Here is a 21469-nt window from a genome sequence, read left to right as displayed (position 1 = left end):
GATGGGGAAAGGCACTGGTCAGGGTTTTCCTCTTCATGGCCAAATTGTTTTTCTTCAAGGAGGAAAAAATAACAGACATCACTTGGATAATGGGAATGAATTCATTGTTCATCCAAATGCTAAAGAGTAGCTCACGGAGGTGGTTTATTTTAGCAGATGTTTAACATTCTTAATCAACAATTTCAAGGGAAATTGGAATACATTTATTGCAGATGACAAGACTGTTGAAGATGAGCTTGGGAATTGGATGAAGACAATTGATCATGAAGGGGATTAATCACTGGAGACTGTCGGCTCATCTGCATGTGACGAGGCACTGCATTTGCAGCAAAATAAAGTACATCATCAGCTGCCTCTCCTCACTCGGAAATAGTTGCGATGGTCGCGTGAAGGATTGACCGTGGTGCACTCCCTGTGCGCAGCCCCCAAGCCCCTCATTGTGTACCTTGCAACGGGTGAAATTGTCAGCTTTTGCCACCAGGCTCCGATTTCCAGAAAAGTTAAGATGTGTCCCTTATTTTATTCCTTTGACCACACGACAAACTTGCAAATATGGAATGAATAATCACAGAGAGGATCAGAGACCCCTTCAGTCTGCCATTTGTACAAGCAATTGGCCTCCAATCAAAACAAGGTGCTTTTTGAGATCCTCACTGGAGGCAGCCTAGACATTGCACAGTACAATAACCTGGGCAGCTTTGAGGGTGTCTTTCATCAGAATTACTCTATGGGTAGAAAAGTGATTTAAAAAAAAAAAAACACTGCTGCCATTGATATTCAGGCTTTTATGCTCGCCTGGATTCTTGAGATACTGAGCTAACAAGTCAGGAGGTGAAAGGACCTGGATATGGAACCTGATATGCAGAGACAGCTTTTCTGCAGTTCAGTCCAGTTTGGGGAAATTGGCAGAATCACTGCATTAACATTTCATCTGTTAAACAATGAAGCAAAAAGAAAATATTTTGTTCCTTTGTGATATATTTAAGCCATTATTTTTCATGGTAAAGCATGCATAAATCCTAAACTGGGATACAGAATTTACTTGTAATTGAGTGGCAGCAAGAAACTCCCAGGGGAAAAAACAACTGAAAAAATCAAAAGATGCTAAAATTTTTTTCCATCTAATTATTCTTTAGAGCAGAAGGAATCACTGGTATGCCCAGGGTTATACAGTGAAAGGCAAAGAGGCCCCGTGGATACAAAATTTCCCTGAAAGTCTAATAGTTCTGAAAAACTAGCATTTTATATATTAAATTGCTTTTAATCTATAAAAACCAGACTAACAGCACAAATATTTTGAAGGAGTAAGAGTTACATAAAGCGTTTTACGTTTTTGTTATGCAACACTAAATTCAAGTACTGAAGGACTGGCGGTTACATGCCTTTCATCCTTTTGTTTATAAAAGAGAGCAATTCAAGGGAAAAAGAAAACTATTCAAACACCGTGCTGAAATAACTGGACATCTATACCCAAAGCAATAAACATTGACTTACATTATGCTACATACCAAAATTAATTCAGGTGGATGGTTCTAAACGTAAAACCTAAAATCTTAAAACCACTAAAAGAAAACGTATGAGGAAACCTTTATGATCTTGAGTCAGGGAAGATTTTAGATACAAGCAAAAACAAGAGCCATAAAAGAAAAAAAAGATATTTGAACTGCTCTTTGAAATACATCGTTTAAAAAATGAGAAAACAAACCATGGACTGGAAAAACATGTTTTCAAAACACAAAATTGATAGAGTACTTGTACCCAGACTATATGAAAACCTCGCAAAACTCAGAAGTATTAGGAAAAGAAACACCTGTGGCTGAAAGTTTGGCCAAACAAGCACTTTACAAGATAGATGGATAGAAAGAACATGAGAAAATGGCCAACATCATCATTCATTAGGAAAATGCCAATTAGCACTACAATAAGATCCACGGCATACCTTGCTTAACAACTTAAAAAATAGAAGACAAACAATATCAGAGCTGGCAGGGATACAGAGGAAGTGAAGCACTTACGTACTACAGAGGGGAATTCAACACTTGAAAAGCAGCTTAATAGTCTTTTATAAAATTAAACACATGCTTAGTTTTAGTTCCAGGAATCCCAAACCTATATATTTACCTAAAAGAAATTAAGTGCACAAAAATCTGCATGCGTATGTTCACAGCAGCTTTATTAATCATCCCCTAAAACTGGAAAAAACTTACATGTCCATCCACTGGTAAGTGTATAAATGCACAAAAAGATTGTATTCCATTCATGTGACGGAATGCTACTCAGTGACAAAAAGGAACCAACTGCTGATAAATACAAGGACTTGGGTGATTTCCAAAAGCAATGCTAGTTTTAAGACGTTAGCTTCAGCAGGCTACTTACTGTATTATTCTGTATTTATATGACATTCTGGAAAAGGCAAAACCGTAGAAATACAAATTAGATCAGTAGCTTCCAGGGGTGAGAAGGGGCGAAGGACCAGTTATCCAAGGGCTACAGCGGATTTGCGGTATGATGGGAGCGCCCTGTTTCTTGAAACTGCCACCAACGTAAACGTAGTTTCCTTATTACATAAGCTTGCCAAATTTATAGAGCCATACACCTAAACAGAGTGTATGTTTTACTCAAACTAAATCCTCCCACAATAAATCTGTGGGGTGAAGAAGGAAAAAGACTTAATAAACAAGTGCAACGTGTGACCTCAATTGGATCCTGAGCCAAAACAAGAAGCGCATAAACAACATTAAGAAAGGAAAAAAAAAAACCAACCAGCTATAATGACATTATTGGGACAGTTGGGGAAAAAAATCAGTGAACTGTATACTGGTTCATATTATCATATAACATAAACAGTGAATTTCTTGGACATGATTGTGTAAGAGGGTGTCTTTTTTTTTTTGGAGTTGCAGGTTGCAGTTTTGAGGAGTGAGCAAATATCATTGCGGGTACAGGTTACTTTCCAAAGTTTTAAATTGTTCAGGAAAAAGACTCTGTGTGTGTGTGTGTGTGTGTGTGTGTGTGTGTGTTTGGGAGGAGGGCAGAGGAGGAAAAGTATATGAGCAAAATATTTACAATTGGTTAAATTTTTTATTTTTATTTTTAATATAAATTTATTTATTTTAATTGGAGGTTAATTACTTTACAATATTGTATTGGTTTTGCCATACATCAACATGAATCCGCCACGGGTGTACATGTATTCCCCATCCTGAACCCCCCTCCCACCTCCCTCCCCATACCATCCCTCCGGGTCATCCCAGTGCACCGGTCCCGAGCATCCTGTCTCATGCATTGAACCTGGACTGGCGATTCATTTCACATATGATAATATACATGTTTCAATGCCGTTCTCCCAAATCATCCCACCCTCGCCCTCTCCCACAGAGTCCATGCAATTGGTCAAATTAAGTGAAATGTTCATTATGCTATACTTTCTATTCTTGGGGAAGGTTTGAAATTTTTTAAAATCAAGACTTGGCAAAAAAAATCTGTTAATCCTTTTCCATCCAACCAATACCCTTGAACAAATTTATCCTAAGAGATTAATTAAAGTTACACACAAAGATGTATGAAAAAATATGCTTAACACTACAAGATTCATAAAGCTAAGATTTAAAATGTCTAACAACACATGGCCCTTGACACAAAGTGGCACTCGGTACATTTTATTGAAAAACAAAATGAGCATTGCACTAAAAAAATAATGGATAAATAAATTACAGCATAACATAATGGAATAACATGCAAACATTAACTGTTTTGATAAATATTTAATAAAGTGGCAAATGCTTATGGTATGTTAAATGAAAAAAGAATATCAAAATGCAAAACCTGTATATGTTAAGCTATATTCTCAAAGCACTCTTAAAAAATAAAAAAAAATACATGGAGTGAAATTAAACTAAAAATTTAAAGAAAGTTGACTCTGGTGATAGGGTTTATCTTTCTTTTATAGTTCATTCTATTTCCAGTTTTCTACACTGAGTATATTCTTTTATTTTCTTAACCTCTGAAAATAAAGTGAATTTAGCAACAAATGTATCCGGAAGAATGTCTTAAAACAAGTGTTATAGGTAATGAGACAACAAGGATGAGCTGACAGCAAGTTTGTGTGAGTTCAATATACACACGGGGAATTAGCTGATTCACAGTAATCTACCCCATTAATAGCAAAACTTCTGGACTTAAACTGAGTTGCTACCTTCACTGAGAAAACATTTTCAAATAGGCTTTAATACAATGCTAGCACTAATTGTGTATTACTGTTATGATGTAAAAACAGCATGAAATAAAACCTTCCATCAGATGAATTCAGAAGCAATCCAGCTCTGTTTTCCTCACGTTTTCTTGGGGACCCCCTTGACCCCAGCCATGCTCTGCTCTAACCTGGGTGGCAATGCAGAGGAAGAGCCTCTTTCCAATTTTCTTCCACCTCCAGACTGTTCCTGTGCCAGCTGAGTCACTTCAAAGAGGGGCAAAACTTTTTTTTTTTTTAAGAAATATGGCTCAAAGGAGTATGTACAAATTTTCCAAGTGGAAAACGTGTAAAAGTGCAGAGTTGTTTGTCAAAATTTCCCAGCCAGGGACAGTCCTAGCACCTAAATCCTGTCCCCTCAAATCAAGTTCAGGTCACTGAGTGGAAGCCTGAGAGCCCTGGATTTCAGGAAAAAGGTCCTTTTGTGAAGCCAAGGTTGTTGTGTCTCCTGGAAGGGAAGGGCTGTGTCAGGGCCCCAGGTAGCATGGGGGAAGGAACTTGGCAGACCTGAAGCACAGTAAGATGTGCTCAAGATGTGTGTCTGGAAATCACGGTCCCAGGGTGATGAAGTGGAGGCAAGAGCATCTAATTTGGGAAAACTTGTCTTCAGGAAGGACTTTCCTGGTGGTTCAGACAGTAAAGCATCTGCCTACAATGCGGGAGACCTGGGTTCTATCCCTGGGTCTGGAAGATCCCCTGGAGAAGGAAATGGCCATCCACTCTAGTATTCTTGCCTGGAAAATCCCGTGGACAGAGGAGCTGGTAGGCTACAGTCTTCAGGAAAGTGTTGGGGGTGTGTTTGGTTTGGAGATTTGATTACTACAGTGGAGGAGAAGCTCCAGCCGCCCAGACTCAGGACAAGCAGAGCCAAGAGAACCAAGCGCATCCTTCTATGTCTTGGAGAATCTGCTGGGAGGACCAGACGGTGGGGCAGCGAGGATCTGGGATGCCTGAGAAAGAGCTGGAACCATTTAATAATTAATCACCATCTCTTGCTAAAACTAATACCATGAATTCCTTTAGGTCTTGGTATTATTAAAGCGTCAGGCTGCTTGGGTGTTAGAGAAAAGGTTGGCAGTACCCCAGCAAAGTTTTCTAAGCACATTATCCTTTTAAAAAGTTGCAAGACTTTTCTTTTTGAGATTAAAATTTTTTGAATAAAAAATGTTTTTTAAATTTTTTCCGGGGGTCAGTGTGAAAGTCTGAGAGAAACTCAAATTGTTTGCTTTGCGCCTTATTTTAGAGTTAATTCTACCATGAAACTCAAGTCCCATCAGTCATTTATAAAACCTTGAAATGAACACTTGCCCTTAAATAATGTAATGGTGTTACAAAAGTACTTTTCAAGCCCGTGAGCTCAACTGAGTTAAGTGTAGAGTGTTCTACAAATCCATGCAGTTAATAAATGGTGTTACAGCTTAATGTGGGTGCTTTGGAATCTTTGAGAGTTTTTATCTTCGTATTTTAAATTCTTAATGATTCCTCTCTCTTTCTTATTAAAGCCTTTTGCAAAAATGAATCCTTTTATTCCAGGAAATTCTTGATATTTTCCTCTTTATTTGGAAAGAAAAGGATCTCAATGGATGCCATCTCTGTTCCTTTCTCTCTCTCTGGCTTCTATCTGAGTTCAATTGAAACAACTGAAATTAGGTTTTAATGTGAAAATTTGGTTGATATGATCGTGGTGTAAGAGTGGGGAATCTACACACTTCTCCCACCCCACGTTACTCTACTGAGTGCCCTGTGGTTTTGGATGGACACACACAGACACACACACACACAATCATGGTTGTGGGAAACCTTGAAACATGAGGAGAGCTAAAGTCTTCAATTGATCATTGGGGTCCAACTCTTTAAGTTTAGACATCAGAAAACAGAGGTTCAGAGAGGCCAAGTAAAGTGTTCAAGCTCACCAGCAGGTTCCAGAAGCTCCGAGGTCATAGCCCAGTCTCCTTGTCCTTCTGTCTGGCCATGTGGCATGGAAGGGACAGGAGCTTATGAGTCTGAATATCAGTCTTCCACTTGCCCACTAAGCGGGCTTCTCTGAGCCCAGTTCCCACCCCTAAAGTGGGGCAGGCGTCATCAACCCCACAGGCTGGGAGGTGGGAAGCATCATGCATCGCAAAGCTTTCTAATGTGCCTCATGGAAGCGGACTCCTAGAAACGTTGGCCACACTCTGGCCCCTGTTTTCAGTTCCCCTGTGCTGATGCACTCTTGCATGGATATGGAGGAGATGCAGCTGGCATGGCTGGTCTCCCAGTGGGCACTCCCTGGACACAGTCCTGCCCCACACTCTGTACAAAGGGACTTTGTAAATGGATACATTTGGGGAAGACCATGCATTGTTCAGCTTTGGTTAATTCCGCATTTTCTTGAACGATTGGACCCCATCCACCAGCACCCTATTGAAGTAGTATGGTCAGGAACACTCCAGGCTTTGGGACTCCTGCTGAAGGGAGGCAAAATCAAACCAAACCTCACGAAAACAAAGCAAAAGCCATTTCCAGGGCTGAGAGCCTCCAACATGGCCAACGCTGTCGTCCCTCCCCACTCTATGGTTGCCGTGACTAAAGAAAGGACCGCTGCCTCTTGTTCACACCCGCCCACCCTGGCCCCATGCATGATCCATAATTGACCCCTGGCCCTCCTTCACTGCTCACATGAACTTGGCTTCACTCCCTTCCCTGGAGCCCAGCATTTCCTACCTGCTGAGGAAGAGCTTAGAATGTGCCTGCTACACGGAGCATATTCAGGGTGTCCTTCATGAAACACGAGCTCCCTCGAAGGCTCCCCACCCTCCTAGTGGGGACATCCTCCTAAAGAAGGACGTTTCTGAACCAAGTGAGGGGCTCCTGCTCCTGGTCACGTGTGACCCGGATGAATGCACACAAGCATTGAGATGGTGGCTCCAACTTTATAAAGTTTTGTCAGGACATGAATTCTACTTCATACTTGTCCGATGTAGCTATTTAGGGTTCTCCCCTCCTTTTCTGTTGTTCTGCGTCTTAATACCTAAAGAAATCTTAGGTCATTTAAACATGTTCTATAGCCGAAACAGCTTCTTTGGGGGTACACCATGCACCAATGCAGAGAGAAAGCCGGACCCCATTTCAGTGGAGGGGGAAGGACCATGCCCAGGACATAAGGCATTGAAAGCTGCCAGAGGACACTTGCTGTGCTGGTCAGGCCCCTAAACCCGATGCCCTTCCCTTTATGGGAGTGAGGATAACTGTCCTATGAACTGGAGGATGGGCCCTGTGTGATTCACAACTGAAATCAAGAAATTCAGTGATTCTGGCTATAAGCACCGAAGTGCATCAGTGTCCTTGAACATGTTTATACTTTTGCCCAGGGGTGGCCAGCATAGGCCTTCTCCAGATCACTTTTTTCTCTTCAAAGGACTGAAGAGTAACAGGCATTATGAGATGCAAATAATTTTTATGAAAAGAAGAAAAATACCTAAAACTAGACATTGTGCTCCCTTTTTAAATGAAGGGAAAATGACTCATTCATCTCACCTAAAATAAAAAAAAGTTGTCAAGATCATTTATTAACCAGCTGGTGGCAGTGTTTTCACGAAGAAAAGATAAAGTGAAATTATGCTCACTTTACGTCTGATCCATTTTATCAAATGTTTAAGAGGAGCGATCTTTAGGTCCTTCTCGCTAAAATGCTCAAAATGCCAACTAAACAATGGAAATCAGAATTCTGGATAGTTCTTGAATAAGCTTCTACTGCCAGGAAGTAACATAAATTGTATGGGGCAAGGTTATACTATTCGGCATCTTTTCCATTGCTGATCCCTTTGTTAAGCTTTATACAAATGGACAGTAGTACTGAATGACTGGGATTATACGTCCACTGACTGGTTTACCAGTTGACTACAGCTGTATGGCTAAGATGCTTCTTTCAAAGTTGAAGTATAGATAATTTACAATGTTGCATTAGTTTCAAGCGTACACCGAAGAGATTCAGTTATACATACATATATATTTTCCTTCTCAGATTCTTTTCCATAACAGGTTATTACAAGATATTGAGTATTTACTTCTCTGTGCTATGCAGTAGCTGAAGATATCTTAAATATTTCTCTTTCCTGTCTTCTAACAAAAAGAAGAGTTGTATCCAGCTTTCTTCTCTAAAATTATCCAATGAATCCTTTTCTCACGCATTTCCTGCAGACAGCACCACTGAGTCATACGTCGCAGACAAGCAGAGCACTCTGTTTTATTTCTGTAAGGCAATCAGGTGACAAGCAAGCTAGCATCCTTGCCAACGTGTAAGTTCCATTATGCCAGAAAGGACTGCCAATCAGGTCTGGGAATAAGGCTGTCCTCCTACTGAAAGGCACCTAAAATATCCACAGTCTTGACCTCTCCATCTGGGAATAGGATTTCACTCCTTCTCCAAGGGGCTGAGTCCTCCCACCCGCATGTGCTACCAGCGCCATCTGCACTGTCTCCATCTGGGAACTGGATCCCAGACCCACACAGACACGCTCAGAGCCGGTGTCTCCACCCAGCAGACCCGCTGACCCCGGGGCTCAGCAGGAAGCGCTGAGCGGTACAGAGCAACGTGCCCTTCCATATTATCCCTCCTCAACTGGAATCTGTGTCTTCCTACTCTCCCTGGGATCCGAGTGGGGCTATTTTGTGTTCAGAGTTTTATTTCCAAAGCTATGTTGGTGCAATTGGCATTGCACTTAGGATCATCTTTACTAACCGTCATTGTAAAGCTCCCTTGCCCTCCTTGGCTGCCTGTAAGAAGCAAGGCCTCTGTGTGGATGGAAGATTGCAGTCACCTGCCCAGAGATGCACAGAAAATTGCAGAAGCGTGGAACCGGCAGCCTTGAAGTTGCAGTTTTCAGTCCATGAACATAGTGTGTGTGAGTGAAGGGCACTTTGTTGATTTAAATTTGCAGGAATACAAAACCTGCTCCAAGAACAGGAGCGACATAAGCAAGAACAAATGGGCCTTGAACACTTTTCTATCGAGTGGTTACTCCAATCTTCACACTGTTTAACCTCACATAAAGTTGCATAGATGACTAAGTAAGCATAATACTTGGAACAAAAGCTGTCACAAAGAGCCTATAGCAAGGCTGTGTGAGGACCTGGAGAACCCAATATCCAGCAGGATGCTTGAAACGGCCATCAGAGAGGAGAAAGCTTCCAAACGCCCTTGAAATACACCTTGGCTGATGGTCCAGGACGCTTGTGTGCTCATGGGTGCTGGGGCCTGGAGGACAGGTGGCACTGACCCAGAAATGGTGGTAATTGAGTCTGAGCTTCAGACGGTTGCCTGGGAGCTCAGGAAGGCATGAAGAGTACAGTAATTACTCCTAAGGGTCATCAGATCAAGAAAGAGTTGACTTCATTAAGTGGCTGATTCCAGCTCAGTGTTTGCACGGGCTTTCTAACAATACAAACCACCCTTTAGACTCTACACAAGCAAAACCATTCTTGCATGAGGTATTAGAATGATTTGAGTGCCTGGGTTCCACTCTTTACCAGCTAGATGACCAGTTGGATGTTATTTAACTCCTCTGACCCTGGTGGCTCATTGGTTAAGAGCCACCTGCAACACAGGAGCCTCAGAAGGCTCAGGTTCAATCTCTGGGTCAGGAAGATCCCCTGGAGGAGGAAATGGCAACCCACTCCCATATTATTGCCAGGAGAACCCCACGGACAGAGGATCCTGGTGGGTTACAGTCCATGGGGTCACAAAGAGTCAGATACGACGAAGTGACTTAGCAGGCACACACGACCCTCTGTGTTACCAGCTCATCCAACTTTTTAGGACTGCTATGGCTCAGACACTAACGAAACTGCGCTATGGCTCAGACACTAACGAAATTGCCTGCAATGCAGGAGACCCAGGTTCAACCCCAGGGTCAGGAAGATCCCCTGGAGAAAGGCATGGCAACCCACTCTAGTATTCTTGCCTGGAGAATTCCATGGACAGAGGCACCTAGTGGGCTACACTCCATGGAGTTGCGGAGTTAGGCACGACTGAGACTGACACTTCCACTTTCACTTTCATACTGGCAACATAAGAAGGTGTGTCGTGTATCCCAGTTTGAATTGTCAATGGCATTGCTTTGAAGTGGTCATCTTTTTTAAGGTTCTAGATGAGGCAATTCATCAGGTGATAATAGCTTCATTCATTGAACGACAAATATACTAGACACTGTGGTGTGCTTGTTTATGTGATCTCAGATAATCCTCTCAGGATCTTTGAAAGAATGCTGGAATCCTCACCTCATAAGCAAGGAAACTGGGGCTTGGAGATATGACATCAATTGCCCAAACGAACGTTGTGCTGTGCTTAGACGCTCAGTCGTGTCTGACCCTCTGCAACCCCATGGACTGGGGCCCGCCAGACTCCTCTGTCCATGGGGATTCTCCAGGCGAGAATACTGGAGTGGGTTGCCATGCTGTCCTCCAAGGGATCTTCCCAGCCCAGGGATGGAACCCAGGTCTCCCGCACTGCAGGCAGATTCTTTACCATCTGAGCCCCCAGGGAAGCCCAAATGAACAGTGATGCCAAAAGTGAAAGTGTTAGTCACTCAGTTCTGTCCGACTTGGGCTTCCCTTGTAGCTCAGTCGGTAAAGAATCTGCCTGCAGTGTGGGAGACCTGGGTTTGATCCCTGGGTTGGGAGGATCCCATGGAGAAGGAAATGGCAACCCACTCCAGTATCCTTGCCTACAAAATCTCATGGACATAGGACCCTGGCGGGCTGCAGTCCACGGGGTTGCAGAGTCGGGCACGACTGAGCGACTTAACTTACTTACTTGTGTCCGATTCTTTGCAACTCCATGGACTGTAGCCTGCCAGGCTCCTCTGTCCATGAAATTCTCCAGGCAAGAATAATGGACTGGGTTGCCATTCTCTTCTCCTGGGGATCTTCCTGACCCGGGTTTCCTGCATTGCAGGCAGATTCTTTATGGCCTGAGTCACCCAATAATGCTGAAATTTAAACCTGAATCCAGGGAACCACTTAGCTCCCCTCCCACTCATCTGTTCTCTGCCTCTCCCACACCCCTTTTAGTGGAGAAAGAAGGTTGATATCCAGTGATTCTGACAGCAAAGCAGAAAGAGGATGGTACATATATATGCGCACCTGATTACAAGCCTCCTTCCACTGAAGTCCAACAACGTGCAGGAGGCCAGCATCCATCTGAAGACTGCTTGCCTCTTACTACGCCACAGAGCTGGACTGCTCCTCTCTCCACATGGCAGCCAAACCTGCAAGTGTACAAGGCTTGAGAAGATCAAAGGGTTGTCTTCAAAAATCTGTTCTAAAGAGCTGTAAAATACTCCTTTAATTTGAATTGTAAATTCTGCAAACACAGCCGTGGTCTCCCAAGTGTACCACAAATGTGTGAACAGCTGGGCAAAAGCAAGACTGGTGTTAATTGACTCACCTCAAACATGTCCGTCTGAGCCCAGCCTAAATTGGGAGAACTTGCCTGTGATACTCATTTGGTTTGTTAATGAATGATTATAGTCAGTTCAAGAGTGAGCTAAACCCGACAATTAGTGTCGTGAGGAAAGGAGGGAACGGTGCCAAGGCACACATGGCACCCAGTCGTGCAGCCTGAAGATTGCAGCCTGAGCTCCCAAGCCTGGCTCGCCACCAAGACCGTGGATCAGTCAACCCAAGGGTGGTCTGCCCAGGAAAGCCTGACCCCTAAGTTCTCAGTAGTGAGTGAAGTCACACAGTTCTATCCGACTCTTGGCAATCCCGTGGACTGTAGCCTACCAGGCTCCTCCATCCATGGGATTTTCCAGGCAAGAGTACTGGAGTGGGTTGCCATGTCTGTCTCCAGGAGATCTTCCTGACCCAGGGATTGAACCCAGGTCTCCCACATTGTAGGCAGACACTTTACCGTCTGAGCCACCAGGGAAGTCCTCTCAGTAGAGGACCCCTCTGTTTATCATGCCTAATTCCTTTGATCCAAAGACTCCTTTTTATCCCTGCCAAAGAATAAACTTGCAGCTTTGGACCATGCCAGGGGGGCAAGGTGAGAGGTGCTCACAGAGAATGGGGATGGAATCTGGAGGCCTGACCGTCTTTCCGACGGACTTCTAAAATTCTTCCTTGTTTTAGTCACCCCACTTTAACCTTCTTCCAGAGGCATCCAGTGCCACTAATCACCAGGTCACCTGAGGATTATGCATTAATAGTAGAAATCAGCCTAATTCCACAAGCTTCCCACTGCCAGTTTGGGATGAAGTTTTCAGGGCCCAGCAGGTCCTTTGTCCTTTTCTGTCCTCTTTCCAACTCCCTGTTATTTCCTCTCTCATTCTCTTTAGCCTTGTGGGTTTAAAAGTTACTTTGTGGCCTTCCCTGGGGGCTCAGTGGTAAAGAATCCGCCTGCCAGGGCAGGAGACGTGGGTTCAATCTCTGATCCAGGAAGGTCCTTGCAGGCGGCAAAGCAGCTGAGCCTGTGCTCCGCAACTACTGAGCCAGGGCTCTGAGCCTGAGAGCCACGACTACTAAGCACGGGTAGGTAGGACTCCGTGTCCTGCAGCAAGAGAAGGCATCGCAATGAGAAGCCCTCCGGCTGCATCTAGAGAGTAGCCCTCACTCGCCACGACTAGAGAAAAGCAAGTGATGAAGACCCAGCACAGCCAAAATAAAAGCAACAAAGTGAAAAGAAAACAGAGAAACCGATTTTTTAAAAGTTGCTTCGTTGTGATTTCAGTGCAATTGATGGAGCATGTTAACAGACGCGTGCTTCTTCTTCCATTTGTATTATCACTGGAAGGCCAATCAACAGCTCCCTGATAAACTTATTAAAAATCAATGTCATCAGCAATCATCTTCTTATGTCTACCTCAAATATAACATGTTAATGTCTGACTCACTTTCTCTTGTCGCATTTTCCATGAAGATGAAAGACAGCTAATCAATGTCTGCCGGGGTCCTGCCCCGGTGGATCCAGGGAATTTGAAGGGTGGATGGCATTGGCGAGGAAAGACTCATTTATTTATTAATATAAGATCAGATTAGGAAGAAATAGTGTAGTAGGAAAATTAAGTGGAAAAAGAGGGCTGAATAACTTGGATTACGTGGAAGACCAATAAAAATCCAGACAAGGAATTTGCACCGTCTACGTTGGGACACCTGCCCTCGCTTGAATATCTAAGGGTGCCTCGCCTTAGGGTCCCTTTCGCGCGGGTCTTAACAGCCAGGGCAAGTAAGTAGACTTGGCGAGCTCCGCGCCTCAGATGGGAATTCAACCTGAAATTAAAGTAAAGAGGAGAGGGAGGGAAAGGGAGAAAAGGAGAGAGAGAGAGAGAGACACAGGGGAAACCAGTCCAGCGACTGGCTCCATCCTCTATTGTTCAGAAGGCCTTTTATACATTTGATAAAACATGGAGATCAATGGGTAACACAAAGTTATGCAGCGTTAGCAGTCCAGACTCTTATCAAAACCAGGCTTTCTTTCTCAATTCCATATATATGTGTTAGAAAGATGGCAATGATGACCCTGTATGCAAGACAGCAAAAAAGACACAGATGTGTATAGCGGACTTTTGGACTCAGAGGGAGAGGGAGAGGGTGGGATGATTTGGGAGAATGGCATTGAAACATGTATACTATCATGTAAGAATCGAATCGCCAGTCTACGTCCGATGCAGGATACAGCATGCTTGGGGCTGGTGCACGGGGATGACCCAGAGAGATGTTATAGGGAGGGAGGTGGGAGGGGGGTTCATGTTTGGGAACGAATGTACACCCGTGGTGGATTCGTGTCAATGTATGGCAAAACCAATACAGTATTGTAAAGTAAAATAAAGTAAAAATAAAAATTAAAAAAAACACACACAGGCTTTTCTCTCTGCATACCTAGTTGTATACACAAATCTTAGGTAATTTACATCATCTTCCAGCCAAAAGGGCCAATTAACATTTTACAGCCTTTTTCTGATAAGGGTTTGTCAACCAGGAGACTTATTTGTGTTGATCTTCCCAAAGTCTGGTGCCACTCTCAGCACTAAATAAAGTTACATTCTTACATAGCAAGGACACAAGAGGAGTGCAGTGATATATAACAAAGAGAAAAGTAATTAACTCAAAAGTCTAGTATTGCTAACATCAAAACTATTATATATCTTTTTCCATATCCCATTTACATTGATTAACATCCTCCCAGGTGCCTAAAAGATAAAGAATATGGAGGCCTGGCAGCAGTCATTGAGTCAACAGTGAAAACCCTCTACCAATATGATTTTTAGCTCTTTAGAAAAGGCTCTGTATCTTTAAGATGCTTTTAAGCTTTGTGCCTCTCGCGGTTGGGGGGCTGTAAGCAATTCACAAGCTGTAAGAGGTCCGGAATGGTTAGGCAAGCTAGAGAGCTATCAGAGGGGGTTTAACTGAAACATCCCTTTCAAATGCAGAAGACTAAAGCCCTGATTTAACTTTTTCCAGAGAATATCAGAAGAGTGGAAAAGCAGAGTACAAAGGTGGGCAGATTTTTGGTTTGGGGGGTACATGCTCAGGAAATGCCAGGGGGAACTCCTGAAGTCTGATCACGTCCTTGCGTATGTCAGCTTCCTCCCTCATGACCTTGTCATGGGTGGGATTCCTCATGCTGGCTCCCGGCAAATGTCTTCCCTGTTCACATTGTCAGGCGTGCTATGAAATCACCATCAAATGTAAATGACTCCTCTCTTTCATTAAGAATCATCTTAATTTTTAACTTGTGCTTAAGTGTAACTTATGATCTATTGTGTTTCCTTAGGTCTTTTTTCTTTTCTTTTCTTTTGTTTAGCCCTACTTATTTCTAGCTGGTCAGTTCTTAAAAATAAAGCAAGGTATAAATAAATAATTTATTTATTTAGTCAGTAAGCATTTACTATTTTCCAGTCACTGTGCTAAGTACAGGAGTTGCAAGAGTAAATAAGAAAACTATATTCAGTCCACAAGGACTTTACAACCTATCCTAGCGGAGAATAGGTTCTACTGTTTACTTTCTAAACTGCTCATTGAGATTGAACACTAAAGTGACCTGTGTTCTTCTGAAGGGCTATTTCTCAAAAGTGTCTGTGGTCCAGTTTGAATTCTCTTCTGAGGTTCTCTTTTGCAGCGTGATAATACCACTGATGTTTCAAAACTTTCACCGAAGAACTGAATAATTCATATAGATGCTATGGGAACAGAGAAGAGCTTAGACGTCAGATTCCATCAGTTTGCAACAGGACCATCATTGTTCTTGGGACTTCCCTAGTGGTCCAGTGGTGAACAAACTGTCATCCAAGGCAGGGGACATAGGTCTGATCCCTGGTGGGGAAACTGAGATCCACACACGCCTCTCCTGAGGCAACTACTGAGCCCGCACACCAAAACCAGAGAAGCAACAAAGACCCAGCAGAGCCAAAAAGAATTATTTTAGCAGATCATCTCTGTTCTTCTTGGAATCCCAGCTTCCATGTATGCATACGGAAGTGCCATTGCATTAATTTTCTTTCCCAAGTTCTAATGGATATATAAAAGAGAAAGTAACATATTCTTCTGCGATTTGTTATTGTTGTTCAGTTGGACTCTTCTGTGATACATAATTATAATTTTAAATCTTAAACATTTTACATAATGCATTTAGATTTGCTTGTCACTAAAAGCTGCTAAAATCTTTAAGTGTCTATAATAACTATGTTTGGGACATGGTTATTATTACAGACATGAAATAAAAAGAGCCAGACATCCTAGAGTGTAAAATCAAGTGGGTCTTAGGAAACTTTTCTATAAATAAAGCTAGAGGAGGTGATGGAATTCCCGCTGAAGTATTTAAAAATCCTAGAAGATGATGCTGTTAAAGTGCTGCATTCAATATGCCAGAAAATCTGGAAAACTCAGCAGTGGCCACAGGTTGGAAAAGGTCAGTTTTCATCCCATTCCCAATGAAGAGCAATGCCAAAGAATGCTCAACGACCATGCAATTGTCCTCATTTCACATACTAGCAAGATTATGCTCAGAATCCTTCAAGCCAGGCTTCAGCAGTAAATGAACTGAGAAGTTCCAATGTACAAGTTGAGTTTTAAAGAGGCAGAAGAACCAGAGATCAAACTGCCAACATTCATTGGATCATAAAGAAAGCAACGGAGTTCCAGAAAAACATCTACTTCCGCTTCACTGACCACTCTAAAGCCTTTTATTCTATGGGTTACGATAAACTGTGGCAATTTCTTAAAAAGATAGGAGTGCCAGACCGCTTTACCTGTCTCCTGAGAAATCTGTGTGCAGGTCAAGAAGCAACAGTTAGAACAGAACATGAAACAACTGACTGGTTCAAAATCGGGAAAGGAGTGCGTCAAGGCTGTGTATTGTCACCTGGCTTACTTAACTTCAATGCAGCGTACATCATGCAAAATGCCTGGCTGGAGGAATCACAAGCTGGAATAAAGATAGCTGAGAGAAATGTCAACAACCTCAGATGTGCAGATGATACCTAATGAGAGAAACTGAAGAGGAACTAAAGAGCCTCTTGATGAAGGTGAAAGAGGAAAGCGAAAAAGCTAGCTTGAAACTCAGCATTCAAAAAATTAAGATTGTGGCATCCCATCTCATCACTTCATGGCAAATGGAGAAACTGGAAGCAGTGACCAATTTTCATTTCTTGGGCTCCAAAATCACTGTAGGCAGTGGCTGTAGCCATGACATTAAAAGACCCTTGCTCCTTGGAAGGAAAATTATGACACACCTCAGTTCAGTTCAGTTCAGTCGCTCAGTTGTGTCCAACTCATTGCGACCCCATGAACTGCAGCATGCCAGTCCTCCCTGTCCATCACCAACTCCTGGAGTTCACTCAAACTCATGTCCATTGAGTCCGTGATGCCATTCAGCCATCTCATCCTCTGTCGTCCCCTTCTCCTCCTGCCCCAAATCCCTCCCAGCATCAGGGTCTTTTCCAATGAGTCAACATGAGGCCACATGAGGTGGCCAAAGTATTGGAGTTTCAGCTTTAGCATCAGTCCTTCCAATGAACACCCAGGACTGATCTCCTTTAGAATGAACTAGTTGGATCTCCTTGCCGTCCAAGGGACTCTCAAGAGTCTTCTCCAACACCACAGTTCAAAAGCATCAATTCTTCGGCACTCAGCTTTCTTCACAGTCCAACTCTCACATCCATACATGACCACTGGAAAAACCATAACCTTAACTAGATGGACCTTTGCTGGCAAAGTAACATCTCTGTTTTTCAATATGCTATCTAGATTGGTCACAATTTTCCTTCCAAGGAGTAAGTGTCTTTTAATTTCATGGCTGTAATTACCATCTGCAGTGATTTTGGAGCCCAAAAAATTAAAGTCTGACATTGTTTCCACTGTTTCCCCATCTATTTCCCATGAAGTGATGGGACCAGATGCCATGATCTTTGTTTTCTGAATATTGAGCTTTAAGCCAACTTTTTCACTCTCCTCTTTCACTTTCATCAAGAGGCTGTTTAGTTCCTCTTCACTTTCTGCCATAACGGTGGTGTCATCTGCATATCTGAGGTTATTGATATTTCTCCCGGCAATCTTGATTCCAGCTTGGGCTTCTTCCAGCCCAGTGTTTCTCATGATGTACTCTGCATATAAGTTAAATAAGCAGGGTGACAATATACAGCCTTGACATGCTCCTTTTCCTATTTGGAACCAGTCTGTTGTTCCATGTCCAGTTCTAACTGTTGCTTCCTGACCTGCCTATAGGTTTCTCAAGAGGCAGGTCAGGTGGTCTGGTATTCCCATCTCTTTCAGAATTTTCCGCAGTTTATTGTGATTCACACAGTCAAAGGCTTTGGCATAGTCAATAAAGCAGAAATAGTTATTTTTCTGGAACTCTCTTGCATTTTTGATGATTCAGCGGATGTTGGCACTTTGATCTCTGGTTTCTCTGCCTTTTCTAAAATAGGCGTGACACACCCGATGGTATATTAAAAAGCAGAGACATCAGTTTGCCAACAAAAGTCGATATTGTCAAGGTTATGGCTTTTCCAGTAGTTATGCTCTGATGTGAGATTTGGACCATAAAGAAGGCTAAATGCTGAAGAATTGATGCTTTTGAATTGTGGTACAATAAAAGACTCTTGAGAGTCCCTTGGACTGCAGAGAGATCAAGCCAGTCAGTCCTAAAGGAAATCAACCCTGAATATTCATTGGAAGGGCTGATCCTGAAGTTGAAGCACCAATATTTTGGCCACCTTATATGAAGAGACAAGTCATTGGAAAAGATTAAAGGCAAGAGGAGAAGAGGGCAGTAGAGGATGAGATGGCTAGACAGCATCACCAACTCAATGGACATGAATCTGAGCAAGCTCAGGGAGATTCTGGAGCACAGAGGAGCCTGGCGTATTGCAGTCTATAGAATTGCAAAGGATTGGACATGACCTAGTGACTGAACAACAACACACACTGCATAAAGCAGACAACTGCAGCTGCTGTACTTTTGTATCAGGCTGGAAAACTGGCGTTGAACTTGTACCTAACAAGAAATGAGAGAATCATATTGAACCTTGGACATCAGTGTGCTCTGTGGATATACATAGTTGTGAAATTGCCTAAGGATTTCCTAATTACCCGGTGGAAGTGGCTACTCAGGCCAAATGTGCCCATAGCTGTACGTGGCCTGGAATCCAGGGAAAGGCGTGTGCCCTGAGGCAAGCACTCTTGATGGCTTCTTCTTCCATGAGAAATTGGCTGCAGTGGTTGCAGAGGCTGGAAGACTTACAATTTGCTGTCTACATGCTTGAGACCCAGGAAAGCCAGTGGTATAATCCAACCTGAGTCAGGAAGCCTGAGAGCCAGGGGCTTGATGTCTGAGGGCAGGAAAGACGGACATCCCAACTCAAGAAGAGAGAAAGAATTTGCCTTTCCTTCACCCTGGGCCATAAATTGATGGAATGATACCCATCCATATTGGTGAGGAGAGAGCTTCATTCAGTTTACTGATGCAAATACTTATCTTTTCCAGCAACATCCACATAGACACACCCAGAAATAAGGTTTTACCAGTTACCTGGGCATTGCTGAGCCCTGTTACCTTGACACACATAATTAACCACCAGGCATCTTTTTCCGATGCTCAGGCCACTGTCCGAATCCAAAAACTTGAGGGGAGGTGTGTAGGTATGACCAGCCCTGATGACCAAGTCCAATACACAGGACAGCAAAGCACTGGCTGCTTAACTGTTCTCCCTGACTGACGTGCCCTGGCATCTGGATGTTCTGTAACTCTACAGGAGACTCAGTGAAATGAGAGATCAGGGCACAACCTGCCATATAGTGCCCCTCCACGGGACTGTCTCCATAAACGGCTCCCTTCTGAGAATGACCCTCCATATCACGTTTCGCCCATAAGTGAGATTTGTTCATACATCAGTGTGGTTCTTGGGGCTTCCCAGGGGCTCAGTGGTAAAGAATCCATCTGCTCTGCATGGATGGGAACTCCATGAGGGAAGCTCTTGTGTAGAATTTTAAAAGATTGAGGCCAACACAGAGGGAGAATGGAGGCAAGCTATCCAGACAGAGAGGGTCTGGTTGAGACCACACCCTGGTTCCAGTGGCTTCAGAGGTTCAGCCAGTCCCTACTCCATATCTTCATAACACATTTATTCTAAAACCTGTTTGAGTTGGGTTCTTGTTACCTGCTGCCAAAAGAGTCTTAACCTATGCCCTCCCCCCCCAGCAAGCACCCTTCGGCTTCCTCGGGAGTAGCTGTTACGATTTCCTGTGATTCTCCTCCAGGACATGAAGCCAAATCATCTTGGGAGGCCAGTGCGCCTCTTCCCCTGGCGGTGTTCTTTTCCCAGGGCTCACCTGGAGCAGCGATTCAAGTGAGAGTGAGGAAGGGGAGGGACTTCCTTGGCAGTCCAGTGGTTAAGACTCCTGCGCCACTGCTGGGGGCGCAGGTTCAGTCCCTGCTCAGGGAACTAAGAACCCACAGGCTGTGGGGTACGGCCAGAAAAACAATAATAGTAAAATAAAGTAATAAGGGTCTTAAACAGAAGGGGAAAACAAAGGAAAGGAGAGTCTGTTTGCACTAAAGCTGTCTTGAAATACCCTGGACATACCTTGCTGAGCCAGAAGGATGAGGGAGACTGGCCACCATGAGAGATCTTGCTGCCCTTAGAAAGGAAGCTTCTTCCTCTGCTTACGAAAAAGTTCTTTTGTGAAACGTGGAGCCAACCAAGGGCGACTCATCACATTGCTTTCTGCACTGGTTTACCTGCTCATGCAATGTCTCAACAAGCCTCCTACTTGGTGGCAACTGCTTGAGGATGGGGTTCATCTTCTCTTTCTCTTTCTCCATCTCTTCCTCCTTCTTCTTTGAATCCTGTCATATACAGCAGATCACGACAGATCCTAGTATATTAGTAGATAATCATGTGTCTTCTTTCACCAAGTATCTGATTGTCACGCAATAAGCCAAATGTTTTCCTGGTCCCCAGGAATACGAAAATCTTGTTACGCGATTATGCCTATATCCCAAGAAACCAGAATTATTATGTTTCAGTGTTTGTATTAGTGGCTTCTCTTGCTCCAAATCCCAAAACCAATTATAGAACAACCAGAAACAAAACCACCGCCTCCCTCAGAGGGCTGTGTCTGCAGTTTCACAAGAGTTAGAATTTGGACTTTATACTCACAAAGAATTGTTGTGTCAATAGGATTTTGCATTAACTATTGTGTAATATACACTTCTTTTTCTAGCTGTAAATATTTTCTGCAAACTAGAGTACCATCCTACAACTAAATGTGGAAAAAGAATATTGTGCATATAACTTAAGCATAGAAAATTTGTAGCCCAAAGTAAATAGAAATCCCACACAGCCATACCACCATAAGAATTCTAAAAGCCTATGAGTCTTCAAAATATATAGTCCAACTTTTATAATTACTTTTCTTCTTTGGAGTGGCTTACTATGGAGAAGAGGAGGGAGAGAAGAACAAAATAGATTCTTAAAATCTATTATTCTTGATTTTTAACCTGTTTTGTTCCATCTGTCTCAGATCATTCCAATGTGGTGGGGGGGAAGGCTTTCTTTTCTTTCACTAAGTCACATATCTGGGAGATTCGAAAGTTTTCAGTAGCACTTTGCACCAGTATTTTCTTAATGAAAATACCCAGCTGGAGGGGGTTCTCCTAATCCAAAGGGATTTTCTAAGCCATGGCTGTTTTTCTTTGAAAAATACAGTTGATCACAACACAGAGGCATGAGTCAGCAG

At 43.2% G+C, this 21469-nt stretch overlaps 1 long non-coding RNA gene across 1 annotated transcript; it reads right to left on the bottom strand.

Moving 5' to 3' along the window:
* Positions 1-7774: 7774 nt before the first annotated feature.
* Positions 7775-20858, bottom strand: LOC138427480 (uncharacterized). The gene is made up of 4 exons (XR_011252025.1): positions 20469-20858; positions 20314-20389; positions 11375-11499; positions 7775-9591 (listed from the first exon to the last, which is right to left on the bottom strand). It is a non-coding gene; the product is annotated as an uncharacterized lncRNA (long non-coding RNA).
* Between the last annotated feature and the right edge of the window lie 611 nt (positions 20859-21469).

Source organism: Ovis canadensis, chromosome 22 (genome assembly GCF_042477335.2).
Source record: "Ovis canadensis isolate MfBH-ARS-UI-01 breed Bighorn chromosome 22, ARS-UI_OviCan_v2, whole genome shotgun sequence".
NCBI classification, from domain to species: Eukaryota; Metazoa; Chordata; class Mammalia; order Artiodactyla; family Bovidae; genus Ovis; species Ovis canadensis.
The sequence above is the reverse complement of the archived record's forward strand: the minus strand, read 5'-3'. Positions and strand labels throughout refer to the sequence as shown.